Here is a 14460-nt window from a genome sequence, read left to right on the forward strand (position 1 = left end):
TCGGGCTGCGAACCGCTCCAGTGAGAGCTGTAGATCACGCCCTGATGAAGCCAATAGGACCACGTCATCCGCGAATAGCAGAGACGCAATCCTAAGGCCACCAAAACGGATCCCCTCAACACCTTGGCTGCGCCTAGAAATTCTGTCCATAAAAGTTATGAACAGAATCGGTGACAAAGGGCAGCCTTGGCGGAGTCCAACTCTCACCGGAAACGAGTCCGACTTACTGCCGGCAATGCGGACCAGACTCTGACACCGGTCGTACAGAGACCTGACAGCCCTTATTAAAGGGTCCGGTACTCCATACTTCCGGAGTACCCCCCACAGGATCCCCTGTGGGGGCACGGTCGAATGCCTTCTCCAGATCCACAAAGCACATGTAGACTGGTTGGGCAAACTCCCATGCCCCCTCAAGAATCCTGCTGAGGGTGTAGAGCTGATCCAGTGTTCCACGGCCAGGACGAAAACCACACTGCTCTTCCTGAATCCGAGATTCGACTATCCGACGGACCCTCCTTTCCAGAACCCCTGAATAGACCTTACCAGGGAGGCTTAAGAGTGTGTGTTCAAAGCTGTTGGAGAAATATCCCAACGGTATTGCAGCTGAAATTGCAGTAAAGTGGTGCTACAAAGTATTGATCAGCAGGGTTTAACTAACATAGTCCATGCTCCAGGTCCTTTTTTTGTTTGTGTTGGTCTGCCAGGGGTTATCATCCTTCACTAATAGACCGACCAAAATATGAATTAGAACTCTGTCAATCAAAATGCCACGTGAAATACAATTTTTTATTTCTTTTTTAAAAACAAAGCAGAAGCTGTTATCATCCAAAGAATTGTAAGTGAGATCAAAGAAGCATTTTTTTTTTGGATTGTCTATCTCCAAAATTCAAAATACTCAACATTTAACTCAGGTAAATACATTTAAATGCCACAGTAAAATACAAAGGCATGAAGTGGTTTGCTACAGGTCAGAAATGGAAGAAGGACGCGACAAAATGATAGCGTGGACACAAAATTAATGAACAAATTGATGAAAGGGTGAATCAAGCCAGAGATCTTGGTATAAACTTTTCAACGTTTTACATTCCTAATGAATTTTATTTTATTTTATTTATATAGTGCCGATTCGTGAAACATGTCATCTCGAGGCACTTTCCAAAGTCAAATTCAATCATATTATACAGATTGGGTCAGATTATACAGATTGGTCAAAAATTTCCTATTTAAGGGAACCAGTTGATTGCATCAAAGTCTTGACAAGCAGCATTCACTCCTGGAGAAGCGTAGAACCACAGTGAGAGTCGTCTGCATTGCTGATGGCTTTGCAGCAATCCCTCATACTGAGCAAGCATGAAGCGACATTATGCAATGCATGCCTGTCTTGAAGTGCAGGATTGGATGCTTACAATAGATTTAAGATTAATCACTAAACACACCATGTGCTTATAATGGTTGTGATCTAATTAATTTTGAAGTAATTGAAAGTCGCTTTAGATCAAGCTTCATACAGGGAACCTTTACACATCCATTACATTGGGTTCACATTGTAAAGAACAATTCAGTGATTTTTCTCTCCAGTGACATTTCTTCCACCTGTTTCGCCTCAAACAATTTATTAAAGACAAAAAGACGAGGAAAGCGGCTCTATGTTGACTGTGTGCCGGTGAGGCTGCGTGTACAGTCTTGCAGGATGACTTCATGCCATCGCTGGGTGTTTTCATTACGGCTACGTGTTGGCAAGCCTTGAGGTGCTCCTCGTGATGTTGCTGTTTGTTGGCCCTGCGAGGCAGAATTAAATATAACGAACAACAAGCCGTTTGGAGACGCTTCATTTGAGTTGTTCTTTTTTTAGCGATTTCCGCGAATGGCAAAGTACACGATCCCACCCTGCGGAGGAGGTGTGCAGGAATCAACAAGTCGGAACACCTCAGTGCGGTGTGTCATAGGGGCGAACAGCAGTTGGTCCAAGGAGTTGAGTAAGAGTCGATCCCAGGATGCAACAACCCTTTTATTATCAAAAAAGGGCTTGAATCATGATATAACCAATAAAAAAAACACATGATGAAACGTAATTTGTTTATTTTTTGTCTTCATTTAGTTTTTGTTGTTTCAATTGCTTCCACTGTTGAGAAACAGTAGAGAAAGATCTAGAGAGAAATACATAAATGCAGAAGTGGATCATGAAACCTGTGATAAATCTACTTGTAACTTAAACTTCGAAAAGTGCATCCAGGTAGAAATGTGACTTTTTCAGTGAAAACTTACTTTAGAATGAAAGAGCCCAAATTATACTGCCTTGCAGAGCTCAACGATTGTCTTTATTTTATCTCGATTTTTCTTTTGTTAAAAGAGGGGCTCATCCTTTTGAGCCCTGAAATGCCCTTTGCTGTGAACTTAGAGTCTCTAAGAGTGCAGAGAAGTTGAATGTAGTCTGTCCAGCTGCTGCGTAGATATTTTTATATTCTGTTTGTGTCATGGTTCTGGCTCGGCTGTCACTCTCTTGCAGCATGGCCTTTTATCCACCAGTGAGCTCTGCTGATGCAACACAACCAAGGAAACCTCCTTTACCGGTTTCGCTACTTTCACTGAGGCTCCCCACACAGCCGATGCCAGATTATTTAAAAGTATTTGTGTGTGTGTAGGTGTCCAGCTCTCTTGGCCCGCCTTACCTCTTCATGACCACATTCTCACTTCCTGGATTTCCCTCGCTCACCTTGCCCTTATTGGACACCTCGTGGGCTTCTGGTTTCTGAACCAAGACCAAGTTTATTCCCCGTGACTTCCCTGTGTTTGACTCTCGCCCCGATAAATGATTCCCCTCAAGCCTTCGCCCTCATCTCACCTTTGTCCGTCTCCATCCGGATCAAGACCAACACTCCATCCCTGTCTCTGAAAAGGTTAGTTGCTTTAACTTTAAGTTTCATATTAGTCATTAATTATATCTCAGCCGCTAACCTTTTTCTCTCTCTTGCAGTTGTTTCCTGTGAGCGCTCCTGGCGGTTTCCTGTTTTCTACCAGCGAACCTTCCTTAATCTTTTAAAACGCACTCCGTGTTAAACTGAATTTCTGAATTCTCAGTCTGTGCCATTCCATCCATCCTTTTTCCAAGACACTTAGCCCTATTGGGGTGGCGAGGGGTGCTGGCGCCTATCTCCAGCTGTCAATGAATGAGAGGCCGTTACAGTTTGGGACATATTTTTCAATCCCTTCAGTTTTCTTTGTTTTCCATTTTTCTAACAATTACGTCCCAGTATTTGCTGCTGAACAAGGTCGTGGACTTTTGGCTAACCGATTCTGTGAAGCAATGATGTTGTAGTCCAAGCTGGAGGGTGTCGAAGCTACAACTGGATAAGTCAACCCCAGACAGTCAACAAGCCCGTTCAGGAGATCCAGTCTCTTACTTACACAGTAGGTACTGGACATTAAATTCACCTTCACCTCCTGCACTGCATGCTTACGGGAGCAGAAGCTCTGGTTGCAGGATCATAACTGCTTCAACCCCCCCTCCCTCCGCTCACACAGCGAGCTGCCAAACACTCAATAAAGCAGCTAAACCTCGGCTGACTGGACCCCAGGGTCAGAGTGAATCACATCGCAGGCTTGTAAAAATGTTTTTCCTTCCCTCTCACTCTCTTCTTTTCTTTCTCCACCTTAGCTCCTCTACTCTGTTATTACCATCAGGCAGGTTCCTTTTACTCACACAGAGAGAGGCATGCCTTTCATCACAACAACTCTATAGTAGGAGTGTGAAACGCCATGCCGATCATCTGCCCAGCCGGTGACAGTCGGCTGGAGGTGAGGACGTGCCCCGGCCGTAAACGTGTCCTGACTCCTGCTCTGCACATGATTTGTCCTCTTGATCTAAAATGAAATGTCTGCTCATGTTAACTGAACGGATTGAATGGTTTTTCTACACGGTCATGTTTCCATTTCTAGTTTTAATTAAAGGAACTTTGTTTTCAGTGGAAAAATTGCAGATATTTCCTTTAAATTACTTACAATAAAAGTCATTGTGTTTTCTTTGAGCAACAATACAAGCAAGATTTACATTGTGATGTTAAGACATGTGAGTAGCGCTCCAAAAGGAGTCGGTAGAAGTTCAAGAACTTATATTACATTTTGTAAAGTGCCTTGAGATTACATGTTTCATGATTTGGCGCTATATAAATAAAATTGAATTGAATTGAATATGAACCTAACCCCAATTAAAATATTCATGTCACGTTTACCATACTTTGGATAAAATGAGGCATTACAAATCAAAGCACAGTTACATGAACACAAAGTGTCTTATTTTGAAGGCAATTGTACAGAAAGAAGAAGATATCTAGTAGTACTTATCAAAAGGTTGCAAATTATCACTTTTAAATGTTTGGGTTACATGCATATTTTTTAAATATACCATATTTATACATGCTTTTAAATTGTGTTAGCCTGGTACACCTTTTTATTTCTATATCTATCCCATTCCACACCCCTGGTTGGCTGAGCCCCAGACCTTTAAGGATGGGGCGAACGGCACATCTTCTCAACACAAATTCTCCTCTCAAATTATAATTCTCTTCTCTAATGTTAAACATTTTTGTATATTGCCAGGAAGTAGATCACGGCTTGCTTTGTACGCTACAGCAAGAGTTTTAAATTTGTTTAAGTTTTCGATTTTCATTATGTGAGATTTTAAGAAAAGTGCAGTAGTGTGATCTCTAAATCCAACATTATGAATGATTGGTAAGGCTTTTTTTCTGAAGTTTTGTAAGTGAATCTAGATTATCTTTGTACATACTACCCCAAACCTCTATGTAATAACAAATGTATAGAATTTTGTTTATTTTTATTGAATAAACAAAAATGTGTTGAATTTACCAACCTTATCACCCCCCTCGCAACTTCTGCATTGCAGATGCTGCATGTTGCAGCCGGACTTGTTTGAAATTTTTCCAAATAACAGATCTTAGCACTAAAACCTGTGTTCCTCCATACTGCTAAATTATTAAGAAACAATAGAAATGATGTGTGAAAACAATTTTTTGCCGCTGGTATGGAGCATCTTCTTAGATATATTTTTTTCTTAAAAATGCATTATCTGTTTTCCAAGTAAGAGGTTCATCTGCAAGCATAGGCTTTTATGTGGTAACCCGCGCCAAAAGCAAAGTGGTTGTGTTAAATCAGAGGCTTCCTTCCAGCGTGGTTTACCCAGAAACATCAGGGATCTGGTAAAGAGAAACTTTCTAGGAGACAAAACAAAAACATGTTCTCTCAGTGGCTGGGCATTCGCTGATGAAGCACAGCAAAACATGGCAGCAGTATTTGATGACACATCTGAAATCGTGGAAAATTTTAAATATTTGTTTTATTTTTTTTTGTTTGTTATTTAATCTATAATAATATTTAGAATGACAGGACAGAATTATAAATAAAGCAAAGGGAAATCACATTATGACTCCCCTCTGGGTTCCTGTTCCACATGTTAAACTCCACAGAACCAAAGCATGCCTGATTAAATAATAACCATTCGATATACAGCATCCTCCACAATTACCCCTGGTAAATATAGGTGCAAAAGCCTTAAGATCAGGTAGATCAATGCTTATTTGCCTTACCAATAGCTTGTTATCTTGCCTTTCCCATTTCAAAGAGCCGTTAACAGAAAACAACCTCTGGTTCATATTAAATTCATACACCTGTGAAACTAGTAAGTCAATAATTAGTAATTAAATTCTACACACTATAACAGAAAAAAAACTACAAAAAAGCCTCAGTTACATCTATTTTACATGATAGGATGCAAATATTTCAGGCACCAGCAATTATGCAACAATTATTTCCTAATTTTGGATTTTTTTTTTCTATGTTGAACAAATGTTCTTAAATTAAAAGTTGAATTTAGTTTTGTTTAAGCATGACATTACCCTGGTTATCCTAGTATTTTGTCTCATTTATTTATTTATTTTACATGTCAGAGGTGTTAATAAATACGTAGGGTATTCCATCCAGTGATAGGACTGGGTAAAGTTTATTTGACCTGAATTCCTTATATAGGAAACGTTTTGACTAATCTGTATAATCTGATCCAATCTATATAATCTGATTGAATTGTGCAAAGTGCCTTGAGATGACATGTATCATGAATTGGCGCTATATAAATAAAATTTAATTGAAATCATTTCAGGTTCATTTGCGATGTCTTTTTCCCATTGGTGACAATAATCAATGTAGTTTTAATGTTTCTGAGCACAGGTGAGATTTACCGCTTCACAACTTCCAGTTTAGCAGGTATCTGCGTCTCCTGTTGTTTCTTTTCCTCTGCTGGGTCTCTGAGAAACCCGGCACTGAACAGCTGTTTCTACTCAGACCCATGAGATCACAGTTTATGAAAGAGACGTTTCAGCATCAAGTAGCAAAAGAAATGTTCCTGTCTTTCCTCCTCACTCCTCCTCCTCCTCCTCCTCATTCTTTATCCCTCACTTTCTCCATCTGGAGGCCCATCTCCAGTCCATTAACACGCCATTCATCAGCGGTGTCGCCAAACATTGTCATCTTCCGCCGCCATCTAACTCTAAACCCGCGCTGCACAAGGACAGAAACACACTCTGGTTGGATCGAGTTCACCTGATCCATCAACTAAGTTATTTTCGTGTTTATCACGGAGCCTTTATTGCATCTGCTGCCCTCTGTGCCCTTCACCGAGCTGGGCGCTCACCTCATTGCCCACAGTAAAAAGCTCCGATTGTTCTTTAATTTTCTCGGGCCTTCGGGTGGTTCTGGGAATCCATTGTCCGCCTTCAGTTCCTGAGAGTAGATCCATCCAGCCACCCAGTCAGGTGCTTATCTGATGCAATGGACCATTGATCACCTTTTACCCATGCAATGAATCAACCCCCTGTTAGTCGAGCAGAGAATCATCCACTTGGTAACCTAAAACTAACCAAAGATATTGCTGCTTCGGGTTCATCGGGCACCGACGTGTTCGTAAGAATCCGTTCATCAGGTAATATAGCTCATATAGCAAGCAAAAACTGCACTGAGATTGTGTTATATAGATCGTTAAGAACACAATTAGCTAATTAATGCAGTGCATTGGAGAAGTTTTCATACCACTTGGACTTTGCCACATTTTGTAAAATTGCAAACACAAACATAAATGTTTACCTGGATACTGCGTGGTAGCAGTAAAAAAAAAAAGTATAGCGTATTAATAAAGCAAAAGAATGCATTAATGTACACTTTTCATTCTTATTTTAACAAATAAAAATCCAAAATATATGCATAACTTTATTAATCTGCCTGAGGCAACACTTTGTAGACCCACCTCTCACTGCAGTTACAGCTGCAGATTCATCTTGCAGCTGAAATCCACCCGTTCACCTTTGTGAAACAGCTCAGTCTCAGTCAGATTGGATCGAGAGCAACCATGAGCGACAAATCTTGCCGCAGATTCCCAATTGGACTTGGGTCTGGACTCTGTCTGGACCATTCTAACACAACGGCTTTGATTTAAACCATTGTACTTTAGTTTAGGTTGCACGTTTAGGGTCATTTTCCCACTGGAAGGTGAACCTCTCTCCCGCTGCCTGTAAAAGGTTTCTTCCAGGTCGGCCCTGAATTTAGCTCCATCCATTTTCCTGTCAAGTCTGGCTGTTCTCTTTGTCGCCTGCGGAAAAAACAGAACCCGCGCGGCATGGTGCAGCCACCATCATGTTTCGCAGAGCCGGTGATGGATTGCATGTAGACCAAAACATTCAGTGATGGTTCCATCTGACCAGAGTATTTTCTCCCACTCCTGCTGTGTATCCCAAAATGGCTTGAAGTACAATGCAATTTTTTTTTTGTTCAGTTTAGGTGGACAACCATGGTTGTGGTATGTTTGCAGCTGTCTCATACACCTATTTTCAGGTGATGTCCTGTGGGACATTTAAAGCTTCAGATATTGTTTTAGAAGCTGACCCTGCTTTAAACATCTCCACAAATTTATTCCGGACCCGTTCGGTGTGTTCCTGTGTCTTCTGCTTTAATTATTTTGCAGAAACCTCCGTGATCTAGAGCAGGGGTCACCAACATGGTGCCTGCGGACACCAGGTAGCCCCCAAGGACCACATGTGGTGCCCTTAAGCGTGTTAAAGAAATAGCACAACCCTCCAGTGAGCTGTATTTAAATTTTGATTTTATTTATTTGCTCTTGCTTTTTATTCATGGTTTCTTATAATGCCTGTTGCTTTAATTTTCATTTGATACCATCATTGGCTAAACACAACCTTTGCTAGGCGGGCACTAGATGTTGCTTGGCCCAATCAGCTTGGAGAGATCTGTTGAAATTCCCTCCTTTCCCTGAACAGATTCCTTACGTAGATTTAAAATGATAAATGCATTAAAAACAAGTTTATAGTACATAAAGTTAAGGTGATCCCTGACTCTTCTAGGTCAGTACAGGTAGCCCTTCGTATGACACAGTACCGATGAAGTAGATCTCGACTTCTCAAAGGTTGGTGATCCCTGATCTAGAGTAAGAGTTTATCTCAGGGCCAAGAATAAACTGGATTCCATATGGTCGTCCCATTTAAGAAATCCCGCTAGCAACTCCAGCTTCATAAGTTTAATACATTTCTTCTCTTATGGCTGTAAATGTTTATCTGTTGCACAAATCCAAATTCCATTGAAGAAAATAAACATGTTTCAGTCTTAAGCGGGCTTATTTATAATTAAACGGCGCAGCCCTGACAACCTTCATCTGAGTATCCCCATATGGTCAGCGCCGGTTCTCAGCGCCTCGTCGGGTGTTTGCAGCTTGTTTCTGACAACAGCTTGGCTCTTCTCAACCCTTCATCTCCCAGGCAGGAACACGCTGCACCAAGCTGGAGCCCCAACAATGAGATGGTTTGTAATTTGTCACGGCCGCGTCCGCAAATAAGGCATTTGTTTGGGGTGAAGGAAAAACGATACACTGACGGGTGAAAATGATGAAGGAACTGACTTGTTGTGGGCGTCGGTGATAAAACAACTGGTTCGAGTACTCTTCCAGGACATCCTGGTTTATCTTTGTTTCAATCACCACATGCAGTTGGGAGGTGGGGGTAGATTTATTTTTTGCATTTGATAAAAGAACATAAGAGTTTTCATGTAAATAAAAGTCTTCCTAGCCTTTCGGCCATCAATTCATACAACACAGCTGTTGTTGACACTATATACTTTCCATGAATGTTTTATCGAATAGAAAATAAACTGCTTTGTTTAGTTCTACGCCACTAGAGAAAAGGAAGAGGCAACTCAACAAAAAGCAGACATTTAGGCGAAACAGTGAATACAAATCAATTAATCTGCCTGGCTAGAACGAGCACAAACGTCTGGACCCTTGATGAACTCTTGCTCGAACCTCTTATACCATACATAGAAAACAAAGGCCTCTGGAAAGTATTAACATCACTTATGTTTAAGCTTTATTCTAAAACTCATCAGGTTCTTTTTGTTCTCATAAATTTGACCACACCAGATGATAGAGTGGGAAAAGATGTTGGAGAACTTAAGCAATTTCAGAATCAGAATCAGAGATACTTTAACGATCCCAGGGGGAAATTACTTTGATTAAGGGTTATTATTACCATTGCACATTGTATTGATTATTAATTATTTAATTAAGAGAGAAAGAACGACATCTTTATTGGTCACTGCAATTGTACAGTCCAACAATATTTGTGTTCAGCATTTACTCAATCCCTTAGGGAGCAGTCTGCAGGATTTGAACCAGGTTTTTGTAGCCTTCTCAAAACATAAGCATGCAGCTCTAACCACCAGGCCACCACTCCCCATCATTTTACTTGAAGGAGCATGATTTGGACATTGGTAGAAACCAAACCAAAGAAGTCAAAGGAGTTGTCTGTAGACCTCTGAGACCGAGCTTTGTCAAAGGACACATTTGGGGAAAGTCACACACAACAAAATGTCCAGCCTGTGGTAATCTCATTACTGGGAAATGGAAGAAGTTTGGAACCACCAGGACTCTCCAAATGTCAGGTTACCGGACCAAACTGAGTTATCAGAGAAAGACTTTAGTCAGAGAGGTGTCCTAGAAACCAATGATCAACTAGGTGGGGCTACAGTGTTCCCCTGTGGAGATAGGGGAACCATCCATCAGGTCAACCACAAAGCAGGCCTTGATAATAAAGTGGCCAGAAGCGCATGTCAGCCTGCTTGAATTTTGTCAAACTGAAGTTAACAAAAGAGAGATTGTGGAGATTACCATACCAGGAGAAACCAAATTCTCTTGACTTTTGGCCTGAACTCCAGGTGTCGTGTTTGGAGAAACCCAGACACTGCTCATCAGCTGACTAACACCATCCCCAGAGTCAAGTATGGCGATGGCAGCTTCATACTGTGGGAATATTTATTGGGACAGGATCTTAGACTTAGACTTAGACTTAGACTTAGACAACTTTATTTGTCATCCTGTATGAACAGAGTGCGTACAGATCGAAATTTCGTTTTCATACAGCTTGGAAGAAAATCACGATAAAATGCAGCAAATCTCAATAAATACATTTCAGTGTCCATTTTGTGTCTTCAGCAGTTCAGAGTTCAACTTTCTGCAGTTCAATGGTCTGATGGCATATGTGAAAATGTGCAACATGCAGATGTGGTACAGAGTCCATTTTGTGTTTTTCGGCTTCAGCAGTTCATAGTCCATTTTTGGCTTCAGCAGATTCAGCAGTTCAACAGTCTGATGGCAACGGGGGAAAAGCTTTTGCAGAACCTGGTGGACCTACAGCGGAAGCTGCAGAACCTCTTCCCAGAAGGCAGCAGCGAGAACAGTCCATAGTGGGGGTGCGAGGGGTCCCCGGTGATGTTACGGGCTCGGGACACACAGCGCTGTGTGTCCCGAGCTGGAGGACTGGTCCAATTGCAAGGTTAGAGGGCAGCAACCAAATATAAAGAATTTCTTCAAGAAAACTTCCTCCGGAGTGGACTTGAGACCTGGACTTCAGACTGAGATGATGATTGATCGTCCAGATGAATTTGCAGACAACATAATAAAGGGGTGCATCCAGGAGCAACCTAAGAATGACCTCGAGTGGCTCTCTCCCTTTCGTTCAACACTTTGTGAATGAAGTTGCTTTTTTCTGGTTTTTGGTGGGTAAAACCAGAAATCTAACCAACCTTTTTAGATTTGTGGGGAACGTAAAACTGCTCCCTCCATCATTTTCTGTGCTGGCAATAAGAAGTTAAATATCCATTCAAAATACTTCCATAATAAAGCTCTTTTCCATCAAGTTAATCTATTTTTTTTTGTTTATGTAAACAGGTGATCAATCTTCTTTATTCCAGACGACATGTAATCATCCACGATGGTGCCTTTCAGTTTAAAAGGTGAATATGTGTGTTTCATAGTTTAAAGATTTTCCTTTTTTTGTGGGGGTGGGGGATCTCGTTAGTCACTGATATTCGAGCTTTTGATCCTGGATCTCGTGCCACCGTCAGGTCTATCTTTTTGCCAGTTTAAAGGATTTGGGGCCAAATTTCCGTCCCCAGACTGATTCTGAGGAGATATCATTACGCCAAGAACAGCAGCAGTCAGACCCTGAAATTTAACCACTAACAACTCCCCCCACCTCATAGCCCCAACTTAATTGGGCCATAATTTTACTGTATGCCACAAAGTGGAGTGATAAGCCATGTGGGAAGTGAGGGGTGGAGGTGAAAAGAGAATTAACAATGGCTCCTGAAGCCCCATTAAAGTGCTGTTACAGTTTTAGAGCATTCATGAGCTCCATAAATCACGCGCAAATGTTTGCGAGAGGTAAGCATTCCTCAATCCAGGAGTCTAATCTAAGAATCTAAAATCTACATATTCCCGCCATCACCTCCGAGAAAGCATTTATAGGCTTCCCCCTACAGCGGCACCCTAAAATGAGTCCTGCCTCTCCGACTATGTGAAAATGGGTGACGAGATTACCATCGCTTCCTTCGTTTTATTTTCACTGGAGCACATCCAGTTGGCCCCCCTCACTGGAAGAGGAATAAAATGTGGCCACTGTGTAAACACCGCCTCATCAACCTTTAGGCAGCACTGAGATTAATGTTTGTGGACAAACACGCAGCTCTTTTCACAGTTTCACACATTGACATTAAACGGATGCGGTCAAACTTTTTTTTATTTTAATTCTTCCAGTTTTATTTAAATCCGGCAAGGAGAAAAGGATGACAAGCAAAAAAAAAAAGGTAAAAATGTCACACCAAGAAGACATATAGTGTTTAGATTTTAACCTTTTACTTACAAAAACATCTTTGCTCTCCTTCCCACATCAGCTACCCAGAACCTTTGGGTTCACCGTAAGACCAGCTTTCTTAAAATAAAGAATGTTTCGTGACCTTTCCAACTGTTGTTGTACGCTTTTGCTTTTGCCCATAAAGTTAGAATACTTTTGTGTTCGGACCCATCCATCTTTATTTTCAGCAAATGTGAAAAAAACAGTGTATAAAAAGCCCCGTAATTGTGAGTAAGGTTTATATGCCGCATTTGCACAACCTTTTATTAGTTTGGATTTCTGAGGCAAATAAACGCATCAAGTCGCAGATGATGTCACCTCTGCCTTTTTTGGGTTCCAGTCTCCCTTTTGTCGGACATTTGGAAAGAAAAATCACGAACACTCGCACAAAAGCCATTGTTAAATGTTAAAATACAACCAGACCCATTTCATTTGGTTTTTTTAAGCCGTGCTGAACTGTTGTCATTATAGTTGATCTTTATCAGACCATGCTGTATCAAACTTTAAAGAGTCTGACCCATGATCACACCTTCAACACCAGTCCTTTCTCAATGGCTTTGGTTGCCAAGTGGCTGTTCAAAGCCCAGACTGAACCGAACTCTCAGGGAAACATAGTTCCATCTAAGAAGCCAGACACAACCTATGGGAACGAGACCCGTTCAACTACTGTGGTTGCATACAGTTTAGTTTTCATTGTACACTATGCTGTGTTGTCTATTTTGGAGAGAATAGACAACCTTTTACCTTTTTGCTACTCATTTATCCTAAGACTAGAGAGGCAGGGTGCTAGGTGGCTCAACTGGTAGGTACCCCATGTGCAGTATGTCTGACTGGTTTTATTTGCATTTTTAAGATCACAGTGACGTAAATAAACTAAATTTTACCTTCATAGTCTCTCAGAGAGAAATTTTACTTGGCAAGCCAGATAGATAATGTGTAGCTCTCTAGTTCTGCACATCATCAATCTGGGACTGCTCCCATCGAATCCATTCAGGGAAAGGAGGAACATTCAGCAGAATTCTCCAAGCTGATTGGGCGAAGCGACACCTAGTGCCCACCTACCAAAGGTTGGATTTAGCCAATCACGATATCAAATGAAAATTAAAGCAACCGGCACTATGAGAAACCATGATAAGGTAAACTAGTCAAGGCACTTCTTGCTGTTCTTCTTTCAAAGATGAAATCATGGATTCTGACCAAACAGCTGTGATAGCAGCAGCTACGTGTGCGTCCTCCTGCGCTGCCATGTTTGTTTTGGTCGGCACTAGGCTCAGCACCTATTGCTTTTCTTATAGGGACATACAGCCTTAAACCATATTACTGCAAAGTGATTGTCCCGAACCGTTTTTGGTTCTGTCACGAACTGTTGAAGCGGTACATGATGGATTCTCGTTTGTCTACGAACGCACAAATTCTGCGAGAAGCCGGCTTGCGGGCGAGGTTAAGAGGAAATGTCTGTGTTTGACCCATTCCTTAGGGAACAGTGTGCTGCCAACACTGAGTGGCACAGGGAGCAATCTGTGGTCAAGGGTGCTGTTCAGGGATCCAGAGCAACAAGCGCTAAGTTTCAAACTGCCTATCTTTGGGGTCTCTCCTAGGCGCAAGCTTTCGGCTCTGTAACCACAAGACCACCACCCCCACCTAAAGGTACGTTCTCACACCAGGAATCAAACCCAGACCGCCTGGGTAAAGACCAGGAATCCTAACCACTAGACCAAATGGGACATGACAAGAACTATGACTTCCCAGAAGTGTTGCTCAGAAAATCCAAAATGACCCTTGAAAGCATATTTAACGACCCTGTTTTTGTTGGGGCTTTTTTACGTTTGCATAAACTCTAAAAACAAAAGAATTACATAATTATCAACACCTTACATTTAAACAGCAAAACGTTGGAAAAGATTCTCAAAACTATAAACACAAAGTCATCCTCACACTTTTTGCAGAACAATACACACGGTGAGTTGCGAAACAGACACTGAAGTACATCATAATGTGTCTTTCTTAACAATTCCTAAGCACTGACTGAGTCTCCACACCCATGAGCCAAATTATTAAACGCACACATCAGGTGTGCAAACACACGACTGCCTTATTGTAGACACACCGATCAGGTTTGAGCTCTACAAAAATGCAGCAGCTGAGTTCACCTAGTTTCAACCTAAATGGAAGAAGTCAGAGGATGCAGAGGAAGGGTGAGAAGGAG

The 14460-nt window shown here is 41.5% G+C and overlaps 1 long non-coding RNA gene across 1 annotated transcript; it reads left to right on the forward strand.

Moving 5' to 3' along the window:
• Positions 1–2432: 2432 nt before the first annotated feature.
• On the forward strand, positions 2433–3888 carry LOC118559086. Its single transcript, XR_004928630.1, has 2 exons — positions 2433–2897; positions 2975–3888. It is a non-coding gene; the product is annotated as an uncharacterized LOC118559086 (long non-coding RNA).
• The last annotated feature ends 10572 nt before the right edge of the window (positions 3889–14460 follow it).

Source organism: Fundulus heteroclitus, unplaced genomic scaffold (genome assembly GCF_011125445.2).
Source record: "Fundulus heteroclitus isolate FHET01 unplaced genomic scaffold, MU-UCD_Fhet_4.1 scaffold_218, whole genome shotgun sequence".
NCBI classification, from domain to species: domain Eukaryota; kingdom Metazoa; phylum Chordata; class Actinopteri; order Cyprinodontiformes; family Fundulidae; genus Fundulus; species Fundulus heteroclitus.